This window comes from Ahaetulla prasina, chromosome 3 (genome assembly GCF_028640845.1).
Source record: "Ahaetulla prasina isolate Xishuangbanna chromosome 3, ASM2864084v1, whole genome shotgun sequence".
NCBI lineage: Eukaryota > Metazoa > Chordata > Lepidosauria > Squamata > Colubridae > Ahaetulla > Ahaetulla prasina.
In genome coordinates, this window is record NC_080541.1 from 128758339 (window position 1) to 128773147 (window position 14809).

General features: G+C 39.3%; 1 protein-coding gene across 1 annotated transcript in view; it reads left to right on the forward strand.

Moving 5' to 3' along the window:
* Nucleotides 1–14809, forward strand: part of PLA2G4A (phospholipase A2 group IVA) — a 164690-nt gene that overhangs the window by 47709 nt on the left and 102172 nt on the right. The gene's annotated exons all lie outside the window — the stretch shown is intronic.

The window sequence follows — 14809 nt, forward strand, 5'->3', positions numbered from 1 at the left end:
ATACTATATAGCAGGGGTCTCCAATCTTGGCAACTTTAAGACTTGTGGACTTCAACTCCCAGAGCTCTGGGAGTTGAAGTCTATAAGTCTTAAAGTTGCCGAGGTAGGAGACTCCTGGTTTAAGCCACTACTGGACTGAAACAAATGAATGAAAAAAAGGGACATCTGTAAATGTGGTGTACAAACATTAAACAAAAGTTAAGAATGTAGCCAGGAAAAACAACCCTAGCCACTAATTACATAATGGCATTATTTATGTAAGGAAACTATTAAGAAATTAATTATTTAAAAAGAAATTCTAAAACAGTTATCCACTGTATAGAAATGAGATACCGAAGCAGAATCTCTGCCATAGACAAGCCTTTCATATACTTAATATGATATATATGATACAATCTATAGAAGTAACTTGCATATGCAATAAACTTCCAAGGAATTAAGTATATTACAAATGCTGTGGATGTGTACCATTTTGTTAAGAAAACGAGTTACTCATTCACAAATTCCAAATATCTATGCTGAAGAGTTTTGGTGATCAATTGTTACTACCCTGTTTCCTCCCAAATAAGACATCCCCTGATAATAAGCCCAATTGGGCTTTTGAGCGCATGGCAATAAGGCCAAGCGCTTATTTCAGGGTTCAAAAAAAATATAAGACAGGGTTTTATTTTCGGGGAAACACAGTATTCCTTAATGTAGTTTGTAACTTTTCTTCATCCAGACACTCACCACACCTCTCCTCCTTTTCCTCATAGCAAATCTTTGGACCTCTCAGGTGAACTTATGAGTAAACAAATTAACTAGCCACTTGGCTCAGGCAGAGAAGTCTGCCTTGAATTTTGTGTGGCTGTTACATCTCAAATGGCTTTTCCTAATCATTAATTGGAACAGCAAGACTTGTTCAAGGCATTTTGCTGACCAAAATACACATGGTGCCTTCTCCCTTATCAGATTACAATACAGAGAACAGAACATTCTATGTGCACATTTTCCTCTCTTTGGCAGGTTGCTATTTAAAATAATTTGCCTGAGATGACTACTTCATTCTGCCTAATGCCACTTCCCTCCCCCCTATTTTTCCTTCTTGCCATTTCTACTTACCGTTATCTCACTGAAAGCATGTAACAAGGACTAACATAGGTCATCACCACTTCTTTTCAGTTCTCTTCCAAAATAATACACTTAAAGCTTCATAAGCCAGTCTATGACACACAGGACCATACATACACACACTCTTTTCTTCTATCCTCTCAGGAGTAGCGCAGGCTGTCTGTTAATCTGTATTTACGACTGTTTCTTTCTCAGGGATTTTAATCCTCTGACATTTAGATGAATCTGGATGCAACCTGATCCAAGGAAATCTCAGGAGTCCCAGCAGAGACTAGATGTCCCAGGAATCTCCCATTTTATAAAGTGATAACTGCCCAAAGTTACCTTGAGGTAAGATGGGCGGCCTATAAAATTTAAAAATAAATAACCAGCAACAGCAGTATTAAAAACACAGCTGAAAACCACAACTCTTTTCCTTTGCCACTCTGCATAATAGCTTATTATTCTTTATAATTCAGCACTGTCTGCAGCCAACATCTATCTTTAATAGCAGAGATCTTCATTTTAATTTTTTTCAGTACTGTAAGTCTGCCATCCCTCATATGGTGCTTGCTATAAAGCAGTAAACTATTTTTGGATTATCAGATATGTTTTACACACAGACACACACATACAGGGGCACTGATGTTTTTTATGATAACAGTCTGAGCAAAATTGCAACAGGTACTTTAATTTAAAAGGCCTACTTTCTCTCTCATTTTTCCACTTCCTCAATTTCATTCTCCCTCTTTTTATATTATATATTATTCCATATTTAATTTGGGGAAAGTTACATCTTTTAAAAAAGATATATTTTCTGTGTTCCTTGGAGGTCCAGAGAAGAATGCCAATGGCCTAGTGTCAAACTCATGTCGTCACATGTCGTATTGGGTCTTTTTTCCCCTTTGCTAAACTGGGCCTGGGTATGGCCAGTGCGTGATGCATGTGGCCCACTGGCCAGGAATTTGACAGCCCTGGCCTATACCAAGACCTTATTTTTCAGGGGACATATTTTTCTAGTGGCAGTTTTTATGGTTGATTAATAGGGAAAGGAAGTAAAATGGAGAAAAAAGCGTTTTTCCAACTTTCATTCAACACATGTCCCTTGAAGTTAAAAAGCAAAGCAACACTTGATTGGCTTTGGCCAAAAATCAATTGACTGACAAACTTTTCATAATGAAAATTAAGAATAGACTCAAGTTGGGAAGCCAAACTCAACATTGGAAAGATACTTAAGTATCTTTGTGACCTGCCTGATAAAGTAGAAAGCAACCAAAAACAGCTGGATTCTGCCAAGCCCTTACCAAGCTGTAAATGGAAGGTGGAGTGCATTTAGCTTGATCATTCACAAAAAAAAATAATCATCTAATTTAACTAATGGAGCATGTGAAGGGAGAAGTGAAAAAAATGTTTCCGGCCATTTAATTTTTTAAAAGGCTTTTTTTAGGAAACAAAATATGTATGCTGTTATTCTTTAACTGTAATACAAGCCTCAGGAAAGCCAAACAGGATCATCTGAAAATTAATGGCCTGTGCTATAATTAATAAAGTGCTAAGGGGCTACTTAAAGTCATACAAGGTTACTTATATTATTTGTGAAATAAATATCCGGTGATAAAAATCTTTTAGCAACTTTTTCTTTATAGAACATTGAGTTTTATTATTCTTCTCCCCATCAAAAGGTTTGATGAATGAAAATAGGGTCCCAGCCTACATGTTAAGTATACCTAATTAGCTTGGACATATCAGGAATTGGAAGAGCTGTCGTCTGGACAATTGCTAGATTCAGTTTGGCAAATTGTACAAGTACATTGGCAGAGTTTCAGCCGGAATAATTGTTGTTTTTTTTTCCCTCCCTAAAAATATTTACAAAAAAAAAGGAACTGAATAGTTTTCCCTTCCCATCACTGGACTAACACATTTGATCTTCTTGCTTACTGATAAGAGCAATTCAGTAATAAATAGGGAAGGTTTATGCCAGATTATTGGAGACATACCCACCAATAGTGTGTTGAGGCAGAATGGGATTGTGGGGGGGAGGGAGAGAGAAGGGGGACCTCTGCCTTGTTCAAACTATCTATAGTTACTCTTCTTCAATGGTTTGAAGAAGTTTAGCATAATGGTTTAGCATAATGACATAGTTTAGCATAATGACATAGTAGCTGCTGAAGTTCTAACACAAAATGCAATTCAGTAATAGAAAATAGGGAGGGTTTATCAGGTACACCAGATATTTGGAGACATACCCACCAATAAAGTGCTGAGGCAGAACAGGGACACACACACACACACACACACACACACACAAAGAGAGAGAGAGAGAGAGAGAGAGAGAGAGAGAGAGAGAGAGAATGCCAAGAGAAAGTTGGTATTTTATTTCAGAAAAAGAGAAAACTAGAAAATTTTGTATTTTGCATGTTCACAATTCTCATAAGAGTAATGGATACCCAGACATCTGATCATGAATTCATACTTAAGCAGACATCCCAATCTTGTTAATTTAATTCTGATTACCAACAAAATATAGAGGGGGAAAAGAAAGACTTAGAATGATGATGAGAAATTAATGGCAAGCTAAATCGTTATTAGATTTCTGTGAACCAGAGTCTGCTTATCACTATGCAACCTTCCGTAAAGGTTTGAACTTCTCTTCCCAGTGACCTATGTTTAATGAGAACCATTTTCAAATGCCTGAAAAAAGATTGTAGTATTCCCTAAACCATTCAACCACAAATGTTATTCTCCATGTTTTTAATTCCATACTTCTCCCAAGTTGCTTCTCATCTGTTACCTGTGAAGCACAATATATAAGGAAGAATTTGGCTTGGTTTTCGCAGCTTATTCAGATATACTCTTTGTACTCAAACAAATAAACCATTTTAGTGGATTAAAACAATATCCTAAAACAATGGCTCAATTTCATAACAGGCAAACTGCACAAATGAATCAATCCCATTTTGCGTGTCGCAGAAAGTGTCAGTACTTAAGTGATTTTGCCTGATTTCAAGCAAATAAAAAAACTGAAACTTGGTTATTATTTTCATCAGAGGCCACTAGGAAATCTCCCAGCAAAAGATTAGACAGAATAAAATAAGATAAAATAAAATAACCTTCCAGAAGGCAACGCAAATGATCTAAATTCTAAGAACACTTTACATAAACTTAAGTTCAAGAGCTGTTAGGAATATGCAGTGAAATAGATTTCCTGCATTTGCAGTGCAGGAGATGACTAGGCTGAGCCAGTGGGAGGGATTAAATGCATCATCAGTCTCAAGTCCTTTCGTGCCCACAAGAGATCTACATCCTGCCCACCTTGAATTCTATTGACTCTTATCTACCGCCAATTTTCTCTGAGCATTAGTAGTTCAGATTTTTGTAAAGAGCATGAGCTTGCAATAAACCTTTATATTCATTTTAAACTGCCTGGACTTCCTGATTTTTATGTATTTGACAAGCAGTTTATGATGCATACTTTAGTTTTTCCAAGTCAGTGAATTTGTTACTTTAATAGAATAAACCAATGTTTAATCCAAAATGAAGGCCACATATTCAATAGAAGGCAGTTCAGAAAAGAGCCTTTATCTATATTTTGCCTTTCAGAAACATGTTATATAGCTAAACCCATCTGTTCCTTTTGAAAGAAGTGAGTCAGAGCAGGAATCAGCTGATGGTTGTGGTTGCTTAATCCTTGTCCTACGCACTACTTTATTTCCACAACTAGTGGCATAATATACAAATATGACTATAATGGGCATTTATGAATGCAACTAGTGTAGTGGTCCTTTGCTTCACTGGGAACGGGAGGAAGTGTATGCACTACCCATTTTATGCTCTTACTGAGAGTGGCAAAGGTCTCTTTGTGTCACTTTGTCAATCAGAATTGCTTAAGGCCCTGTAATGCATGATGGAACCTGGTCTAGTTCTGACACTGAGAGGTGACTTTGGGCCAGTTGTGCTGACACTATAATGGGGAAAATCCCCAGTTTGTTGCTTAGACCAGCATTAAGACTTCCATGTTGTCTTGAGCAATTAAATCCCATGCAAGTATGTAATACATTAAAAAGCAAATGAGATCCAGAGTGAGGCACTGGATTCAGAAATCATACATCATAAAAGAAATTATGAATGACTCTTAATTCAGTGATTCATTCATTCATTCACTCACTCATCGATAAACATTTATATAGCCCACCCATCTTTCAGCAACTCTGGATTTTTCCCAATCAAAAATTAAGACATCAAATCACTTTAGAAACTAGAAAACACAACCAATAAAGCATAAAGCATTAAATCCGTAAGGTGCTTTTTCAAGAGGCAACTGGACTTTCTGGTTTTTCTTTAAAGATGTTTCACTTCTCATCAAAGAAGCTTCTTCAGCTCTGACTGGATGGTGAGGAATGGAAGGATATATGCTCCTTGTAGACAGCTGGTCATTTGCATTCTTTTAGTGAGTTGTTAAGGTCACCTGGAGGTTTATCTATATCAGCAGGATCACCCGAGTGGTGCAAATGGGTATGGAGCCTTCAGAGAACTGTTGAAAGGACTGTGTTGTAGACTGGAAATAGAGGATGTCATATCCCTCCCCCTCTCTGTTGAGAGAGGGCTGTTCAATTTTGACATAGATGGCTTCTTTGACCCTTTTCAAACCAGCGATCCTCTCTGTCCAAAATGAGGATGTCGCTGTCTTCAAGAGTGGCCTGTGTCTTTTAAATGCAGATAAGACTGCTGAATCTAGTCCTGATGTGTTTGATCTCCTATGTTGTACCATGTGCTTACAAAGTGGTTGCAGATCTGCACATGGCTCACTGCATTGTACTCCATATACCACATTGCTCAGTTTATGTCTGGGTGTTTTACCTTTGGGGTGGACAACAGAGGTGGGTTTCAGCAGGTTCTGACCAGTTCTGGAGAACTGGTAGCAGAAATTTTGAGTAGTTCGGAGAACTGGCAGTAAAAATTCTGACTGGCCCCGCCCCCATCTATTCTCTGCCTCCCAAATCCCAGCTGATTGGGAGGAAATAGGGATTTTTCAGTAACCTTCCCCTGGACTGGGAAGGGAATGGAGATTTTACAGTATCCTTTCCCCACCACGCCCACCATGCTATTCCACGCCCACCGAGCCACACCCACAGAACCGGTAGTAAAAAAATTTGAAACCCACCACTGGTGGACAAGTTTCTGCCTTAATGTATTCTTGGGTTTGAAGGGTAAATGTATGTTACGTTGGCTGAATTATGCTTTAATAAAACATTAAAGCAACAAAAGCCTGATGCCAGTCTATGTTAACATCATCATCTAATCCTTTCCTAGTGCTTGGGGGAAAAACCAGGTCTTTAGAGCTTCATGGAAGGCTAAAAGGATGGAGGTCTGCTGAATTGCAGAGAACAAGGACTGTGTTCTGTCCCCCCCAACGCTCCCAAGAAAATAAGCCAGTCGAAGACCTTCTGCCAACAGTTTATTTACACTTGGCCGGGTTCCCTTTGGCACAGAAATGTTCTGGCCACGTTTCCCCATGCGCCTGCCAAAATCTCTTATCTCGTAGAAAGAGCTTAAACAGTCTGTTACCGAGGTAACCAGGAAATTACAGGGAAAGCAAAAGTTACTCACAAAGAGATTCAGTCTTCAATCTATGAAACAGATTGCCCAAGAAGTTTGCAGCTTTGTCCAACACAAAGAGCCACAGAGCTCCTCCTCCTGCTTTTATCCCCTGTGGGGTGTCACTCCATGACTCAGCACTCCCTGGGCCTGCCCCACCTCTCCCTCTGCTGTGCGCACCTATCACGTCTTCACAGTCTCGCATTGAGCCAGGATTGATCCTCAACAACTGGTTCTTGGGGCGTTGCCAAGGAGGAAGAGGGCCCAGGGGAATCAAGCCTTGACAGCTCCTCCTCCTCCTCACTCTCTGAGTCATCCTCCTCCAGGAGGCCAGGCCCGGGGGCCTGGGTCACAAAAGACTGACACCGAAAAGGCATGCTTCCTAGTTCCCATTAGATAACAATATTTGTGTGAAAGGACTAAGAGCATGCCCATCTTGCCACACCTGGAAGGATGGGCAGATGTCCTTAGGGAATAATGGTCTTGCGGACATTGTTGGGAAGACTTATCAGACACCAAGACTAGGTCTTTTAAGTGGTGGTCCCTATGTAATAGTACATAGTGCATAGTAAGTGGTTACTATGTAATTCCCTTCCTCAGGAATTATATCTGACTTGCTGAAATGTATGCATAAAGATGGAAAGATTTAGCATTGCCTACAATGAAATGGTTGGTGAGGATGATGGAACGTGCTAAAATGGCCGATTGACTTCTTTGATGTCTACATTTATTGTTGAGCGGAAACCCCCTATGGACATTGTTCTATTTCGAGAACCAGGCAAAGAAAGGCAGAGGCTTGGTTGATACAACAACTCTTTAATGGCTAACAGAACGATTAACAATAACAAGGCAACTCCGTGCCAGCTCAACACACTGACTGACAAGTGGCCGTCTGACAGCTGCTTAAATAAAAGCTGTCAGACGGGAAGCGCCAATAGCAGCGCTGCGATTTCCTGCTTATTTGTTGCATGTGCCTCAGCCAATCAGAATGGATGGCAACTAGCCGGGCTGAGGCAGGGTTGTAACTTCGAGGACATAACAGACATATTGTGTAAAATATAAAAAAGTGAACTTATGGTTTTGATGGTTAAACAAAAGACTACAGAAAGAAGAGTCATGGCGTAAACTTAGAGTAAAAGCTAAATTTATAATTGAGAGTTTAACTATTGTAAAAAAGATCAGAAGCCGCTTCATTGTATTTTTTTCCTTTTCCTCTCCCCACTTGCGCATTTAGCCTTTCTTCTGATTTCTTTCTCTTTGTTTTCTTTTTATATTTAATTGAATTAGTTTTAACCTTTTAAAAAATGTTAATTTCTTTAATAAAAGGAAGCTATTAATGGAATAATTGCTGTGTAAAATATTTGACAGGTATGTAACGAAACAATTCTTTCCACAGCACAGAGGAAACTTCATCCCCCATAAGAAACTGTGGCAGTTTCAAGAGTTTGCCTGCTCTATATGGGCATACCTTTCCATGCAAAGGCAATATTCTTGTTGAACCTGCTGATGAACAGATTATCTTGCATTTGCACATACATGCAGAGTTCAAGACATGTAGTTGCCTTCAGAAGGGAAACTTTGTACATCCCTATAGACCAGTAGTGGGTTTCAAATCCCGTTGCTACCGGTTTGCTCATGGGTGCGCATAACACTTCTGCGCATGCACAGAAGTATCCACGCAGGTGGGCGGAGCCTCCCACTGCTGCTGCTACCGGTTTGTCCGATATGGGGTGAACCGGTAGCAACCCACCACTGCTATAGACCAAGTTGCTGTGATTTGTATTATTATTGCATTGTTTAAGATGATATTTTAGGATAATTTTTCACACTAAGTGAATGAATTCTGGTCAAACTAGAAATTTGGACTTTTAATACAACCAATTATTTAGTGGATTCAGGGGGGAAATGTTCTCATTAATTTCAAATGCTAATAATGTCAAATGCTAATTAGGACAACTAGCTTCAGAAATAAGTGTGTGTGTGTGTGTGTGTGTGTGTGTGTGTGTGTGTGTGTGTGTGTGTGTGGCACATGTTAGCCAGGGATCACAGAGGTGGCTGGCTACCTCTGTAAAAGGATGGTGTTATCTTTACCCATGGGTCGCCTGAAGGCTGGTCGAGGGAGGCTTTCTTGTTCCTACGTGGTTTATTCACTCACGGGAATCAAGCCGCTGACCTCAGTGGTGCGCAGGACCAGCATCTTACCACGTGAGCCACCACGGCCCTGCCAATATAAATAAAAAACAGATACTGATTAGGAAGCTGCAAATCAGCAAAAAAAATAATAATAATTAAGATACAAATTGCCATTAACTGACTAAAATGGTTTAGCTTTTGTGGAAACTAGTAAAAGAAATAGCAATGGCTGGTGATTATTGTATGATTATTTTTATTTATCAAATTTCAATACCACCCACCCCCCATCTCATCTAAGCGAATCACATATTTTAAGTGTATTTTATACCAGGAATTTTAAAACCCTTTGAACCAGATTTTGAAAATTTGGAACCTTCTATCACTAGAGGTGAAAATCAGGTGATAGAAATTGGCTGCATGTGAGTGAATGTTTTTCCTCTTAGTTTCTGCGAATTCCATCAAGTTCTTGTGGAACCTGAATTTCACAGAACAGTTTGAAAAACCTTCTTTTATTTTATTTATTAATCAAATTTATATAGCTGCCCATCTCACTAATCAAGGTGAACAATAAAGCTAAAAACAATTAATTACAATTATTATTATTAAAAATAGTTATATAACAAGTACAATTTCAGCATTATTGCCAGTGATTTGAAACTGTTACAATATGTACCCAAACTGGAAGTAAGATTTTGGAACTAATTATAAGAATCCTTCCTGTGATTTATTCAAAATCCTATTAAAATATATGAAGATTTTGAATCTAAGTGTTAGAAACCTTTCCATGGGAATACTGTCGTTTAGAGAAAAATATGATAAGAGGAGACTTTGAAGGCTGTTTACTAGAGGCAGCCAGAAAGAATTAGCGATTACAATTGAAGGAAAAGACTCATTAATATAGAACAGAGAAAAAGTATTTTAATTCTGAAAGACAAAGTGGGCAGTAATTATGGAACCTGGGTGAATTCATTTCAACTTCAATGCAAGAACTGTAGTGGAAGATTATACACTGCTGGCATTGGATGACTGACATATGGATATCGACATTATTCTTTCAAATGGTGGAAAGATTTTAAAAAAAGGATTTTTTTTATTTGTGATGGTACTGTGATAAAATCATACTCTTTGGGCAATTTCCCCCCCGAGAAATAAATATCAATAAACTGAAAAATAACTGAATGCTTTACAGAGTTAGGCTTATCGCCTTTATTTTCAGAACCAAACCATAATCTTAAAAATTAAAAAATACTGAATAGCTATTTAGTAACTTTATCAGTCAAAACAATAATTGTGCAACACTTTTTTTGTATTTTCTATAACTTTTTTCCTTCATTATATGTATCTTGGATTTATGTTAATGTATATATCTGTTAATGCTTGAAATAAAAAAGCCATTCCTGTTTTGGATATGGATTTAAAAATGATAGGTTACAAAAGTGATGCAGAGAAAAAACATTACAAGGGACTTACAAAGGAAACTGGCTGATGCCTTAATAGCTACAAGTGACACACAGATAATAAATCAGAAGACTTACTTGGATGTGTGAATTTCAAATCAGAAGAGTGACTGGACAACTTTGTTATTTTGTACCTACAAAAAAGATGTATTATACTTATGAAAGCAGTCCTGAGAAAAGTTAGAGAGAGAACGATAGAACATAGAAGCATAGAGCTGAAGGGACTGGAGGTCCTAGTCCCGTGATGGTGAACCTTATGGCACATGTGCCAGAGGTGGCATGCAGAACCCTCACTGTGGGCATGCGTCCATCACCAGCTGCTCTTCTGGTTTGCAGCATGCGCATCTGTGTTGGCCAGCTGGTCTTCATATGCGCCAGAGTGTCGGAAACCTGAAGACCAGCTGGTGTTCAGTTTGGGCACTCGGTGCTGAAAAGGTTCACCATCATTGTCTAGTCCAACCCCCTGCTCAAGGCAGGATATCGTATACCATCTCAGTCAAATAGTCGTCCAGTCTATTTTTGAAAACTTCCCATAATAGAGCACTCACAACTCTTGGACACAAGCTATTAATTAATTGTTCTGTCAGAAAATTTCTCCTTAATTTTTTAGATTGGATCACTCTTTAACAAGCTTCCACCCATTACTTCTTGTCTTGCCCTCTGATGCCCTAGGGAATAACTCAATCCCCTCTTGTCTGTGACAGGCCCTCAAGTACTGGAAGACAGTTATCATGTCCCCCAGATCTCTCACTTCAATAAGCTAGACATATCTTGCTCCCTTAATCATTAATCTTTCATTTAGACTCTAAATCCTTTATCATCTTTACTGCTCTTCTCTGCACACTTTTTAGTTTTTTGTTGTTGTTGTTGTTTTGGTATCATGATGACCAGAACTAGTCATCATGTTCCAGATGTGGGCTCACTAGTGCAGTATAAAGTGATATTATAACTTCTCATGATCTTGATGATCTCCTTTTAATGCAGCCCAAGACTACATTGGTTTTTTTGGCAGGAGAAGCATTTTGTTTGCTCATACTTACAATAAGTAATGATCCACTAGGGCAGCTAGATCCCTCTCACAGGTACTATATATTAAGCCAGTGGTTCTCAACCTTTATAATGCTGCGACCCCTTTAATACAATTCCCCATGATGTGGCGACCTCAACTGTAAAATTATTTTCGTTTTGAATTTATCGTGCCTGAAGCCGTATTGGCTAGCGATCTGAACTGCTTGCGATTGCCTTGAGGATGGAGGCATTAAAGTGGAGACTCCTCCCCTATTAAGTTTATCGCGCCAGAAGCCAGATTAGGCTAGCGATTGGGACTGATTGCAGCTGGCTTGAGAGGGAGACATCAGAGCAAAGATTTCTCTCTTTTTTAATTCATCGCGCCTGAAGCAAAATTCGGCTAGCGATTTGAAGAGCCTGCAGCTGGCTTGTGGTGTCAACCATTGGAGCACGATTCTTCAATATTTAGTCGTCTTAGGCGACCCCTGGCAAATCGTCATTCGACCCCCAACGGGGTCCCGACCCACAGGTTGAGAACTGCTGTATTAAGCTAAATGTCACCTATTTTGTATCTGTGATTTGGTTTTTCTTGCCTAAGTGTAAAATCTTATTTTTCTCACCACTGAGAAACACTGCATTTTGTTGGATTGGGCCCAATGCTCAAGTCTGTCAGAAGGAAGTTATGTCTTTATATTTCTTCTTTCTTTATACTTGTTTCCCCTTTCCTACCCCTTTCTCTCTCTCTACTTTTAAAATATCTTTCTTTGTTTGCATTAACAAATCTTATTGGGTTAAAATTTTATTGGGTTATTTATATTTTAATATTTTAATTCGTTTTAAATCTGGCCACTTTATAATATGTTTGTTTTAATCTCTTTTAATATTGATACTGTGATTTTTTACTTGGCTGTACACCGCCCTGAGTCCTTCGGGAGAAGGGCGGTATAAAAATTGAATAAAATAAATAAATAAATAAATTAACAAAAATTAAAAAAGCCTCCTCATGACTGTCTTCCAGTGAACCCTGGAGTGCATTGCAAGACTTCCAGTTTCATAATTTAAAGTATTATACTGCTACTTATAATGCTGACTGATTGTCTTTTGGACTTTTTATAATAATGATAATGATAACATCAACAACAACAACAACAACAACAACAGAGTTGGAAGGGACCTTGGAGTTCTTCTAGTCCAACCCCCTGCCCAGGCAGGAAATCCTACACCACTTCAGACAAATGGTTATCCGACATCTTAAAAATTTCTAGTGTTGGAGCATTCACAACTTCTGCAGGCAAGTTGTTCCACTTATTAATTGTTCTAACTGTCAGGAAATTTCTCCTTTGTTCTAAGTTGCTTCTCTCCTTGATTAGTGTCCAGCCATTGCTTCTTGTTCTACCCTCAGGTGCTTTGAGAATAGCTTGACTCCCTCTTCTTGTGGCAAGCCCTGAGATATTGGAACACTGCTATCATGTCACTCTTAGTCCTTCTTTTCATCAAACTAACATACTCAGTTTCTGCAGCCATTCTTCATGTTTTAGCCTCCAGTCCCCTAATCATCTTTGTTGCTCTTCTCTGCACTCTTTCTAGAGTCTCAGCATCTTTTTTACATTGCGGCGACCAAAACTGAATGCAGTATTCAAAGTGTGGCCTTACCAAGGCATTATAAAGTGGTATTAACACTTGCCTTTCTTGTTGCTCATTATTTAGCTAAATTTTCTGTGTTTGACTGTAACAAACAAACACATTTGGATTCTCCTTGTTATTCCATTGGCCTTGACTGTGGATTTCATGATGGAACTTAGTGAAAATTCACTAGAGTAGCAAGTATGAGTCACTGAATCACTGAAGAGCATGCAAACACCAAAGGGCTCCCTGTAATATATGACCAAACAAAAAGAAGAAATGGCCTTCCAAAGTCCCCTGACAATGTCCATTATGTTTCAGGTACTTGCTCCTTTTTCAAAATTTCTGTAACTGAAAATCCAACTGAATAAACAAATAAATAAAAGTGGACAAGTGTTCTTAATAATTAAAACCACTCAAGAAATATGTAACAATTATTAGAAAGCAAATGTGTCCCAAACAGACAAAACGCCAGCTGGATAGATTTATTTTTTTCTATTTCATGGTACTGTGTGCTAAGCAATTTAGTGAACTGCATTCATCCTGAATAACTCAACATTTATTTATTGAATCTCTACAGCAGGGGTGTCGTGTCCCACTCCTCCGCTGACGGCCGGGTCAGGGAAATCCGAATCAGGCTTGCCTCTGCAGCTCTGCCCAAAGTCCTAGCAAAGTCCTCAGAGCAGGCAGGAGACCAGTAAGTGACTTCAGCAAGATAAGTTCAACTTTGCCTGACTCAGAGACTGCCAGAAAGCAGATCCTTTATATAGGCCATGGGGTGTGGCTCCATGACTCAGCACTCATTAAGGCCTGCCCCTCCCTTCCTTCTGTTGCCTCCACCTATCCAATCTTCTGATGCGAGGGTCACTCCAATCAGCTGTTGGAAGTAAACTTTCCTCAGGCTCACATGCTGTGGAGGAGGGGGAGGGGTCTAGCTGCTCCGTTTGCCTGGGCATGGAGCCAGGGCTGGGGCCGGGGGATGCTCCCTCCTCTGCAGCCTGCTTGGGCATGGAGCCAGGGCTGGGACCGGGAGGTGCCCCCTCCTCTGCAGCTTGTCTGGGCATGGAGCCAGGACTGGGGCCAGGAGGCATACATTCCTCCGTGTTCGGGAGCAGATAAGCAGACCCCGGCTGCGGTGAGAGCGGACAAGACACAACAAGGGGTGTCCAAACATGGCGCCTTGAAGAATGGTGGACTTCAACTCCCAGAATTCCCCAGCCAGCAAGTGCTATAAATATGAGCACGTTGCGGGCTGGGGAATTCTGGGAGTTGAAGTCCACCACTCTTCAAGGGGCCAAGTTTGGACATCCCTGCTCTACAGCCACCTCTCTCAAGCAGTTCACTCCTGTGCAAGTGACATTTATGAATGTTGTGTAGTTATTTCGTTAATTCTAATTTCAGTCACAATCAATGTATTTATAATTTTAATTATTGCATCATGTATCGTCATTATTAGATTCTAGATGCAGTGTAAGCATGTTAGAGCATAAATGGCATATGACTGTGAAAAATTTGCAGGAGACAGAAAAATGAGGTAAAAAAACTCCTAAAGGTAGAAACTATGTAAGCAACGGATTCAGCCAGAAATTTGACCATCAGAAGTGATAGAAAGTATCTTAATTAGTTACTAAAAGAAAGAAAAATGGAATCCTAATGTAACAGTGTAGCTCATGTTGTTCAAACCCCAAGAATAAGAGAGACTTCATGCTTCTGTTATTTTTGACAAGAACGTCAAGCCTCTTGGGTGAATGGATAATTATGTTTATCTGGAATGACCTGCATACAGCTTGAATTGTGTGAATTAAGATTCTGACAAACTTAAGTTGCATTTCAAAATGTGCATTTTAAAAGTTAAAGCTCATCCTCAGTAATTCCTTGCCCTGAATTAGGATGGTTACTATGTC